The sequence below is a fragment of the Colobus angolensis genome, unplaced genomic scaffold, assembly GCF_000951035.1.
Source record: "Colobus angolensis palliatus isolate OR3802 unplaced genomic scaffold, Cang.pa_1.0 Scaffold404, whole genome shotgun sequence".
Classification (NCBI taxonomy): Eukaryota; Metazoa; Chordata; class Mammalia; order Primates; family Cercopithecidae; genus Colobus; species Colobus angolensis.
In genome coordinates this window covers 552824-553956 of record NW_012117422.1, presented here as the reverse complement: position 1 = coordinate 553956, position 1133 = coordinate 552824, and the positions used below count along the sequence as shown (strand labels likewise).

At 51.5% G+C, this 1133-nt stretch overlaps 1 pseudogene; it reads left to right on the top strand.

Annotated features, from left to right (window-relative positions):
• The first annotated feature begins 24 nt into the window (after window positions 1–24).
• Window positions 25–697, top strand: LOC105521692 (annotated as a pseudogene).
• The last annotated feature ends 436 nt before the right edge of the window (window positions 698–1133 follow it).

Sequence of the window (1133 nt, the reverse complement as noted above, 5' to 3'; positions counted from 1 at the left end):
TGAGCCACCACACCCAGCCTATGGATGATCTCTTATCCCCAGTGCCTGACTCAGATGTGCTTCCTCATCTCCTTTGCCAACGTGGGGACACCTTTCTGCTGGCCATCATGGCGCTGGACCGCTATGTGGCCATCTGCAGCCCCTGCAGGACTGCTCCATCATCACCCCCGGCTCTGTCAGGGGCTGGCCGCGCTAGTGTGGGCGGGCTCCAGCCTCGTCTCCCTGGTCCACATGGTCTTTATGAGCAGACTGGCCTTCTGCTCCTCTGCCCAGGAGATTTCACACTTCTGCTGCGACGCCTACCTGCTCATGAAGATTGCCTGCTCACACACACATCAATCAGCATGTATTCCTGGGGCCTGTGGTCCTGTTCCTGGCTCTTTGTGTACCCATCTTGGTCTCCTACATCCGCATTGCTGCAGCCATCCCTCAGATTCCATCTCCCACAGGAAGGCGCAAGGCATGTTCCGCATGTAGCTCCCACCTGTCTGTGGTCACCCTGTTCTATGGAACTGTCCTGGGGATTTGCATATGACCCCCAGACTCCTTTTCAGCCCAGGACACCATAGCAATCATCATGTACACTGTGGTGACCCCTATGCTAAACCCCTTCACCTACAGCCTGAGGAACAAGGAGGTTCAGGAGGCCGTGAGAAGCCTCTTTAGTGGGGGCTCACAGCCATCACGGTGCTGGTGAGTGCTGGGCCGATGTCTGGGGAGGTTCAAGATAGGAGGAAATAGAACCTGACTCTGAACGTCACTTCAACACCACTTCTTTCCACACACCAATTTAGACTATTTTTAGAGAAAGAAAAAACAAAACTGAAAGTAGAAGAAGAATTAGAAGATAATTTTACTATTGTTAGAAGAGCTATGCCTTTCTCTGGGAATCTAAATCAGCTGCAGGTAACAGAAAATCCCAATTACATCTCTTTAAACAAGACAGGGGTTTATTTTTGTCTTCCTTAATGACAATTTCAGAATGGGAAGTCCAAGGCCAGAAATGTGGCTCCTTCTAGATCCCTTCTCTACCAGCCACAGAGTGAGGCTTTCAGCCCTGTGTTTCCAAAATGGCTGCTGGGGATCCCACCATCTTGTCCTGTCCCAGTGACAGGATGAGGAGAGGAAGGGCA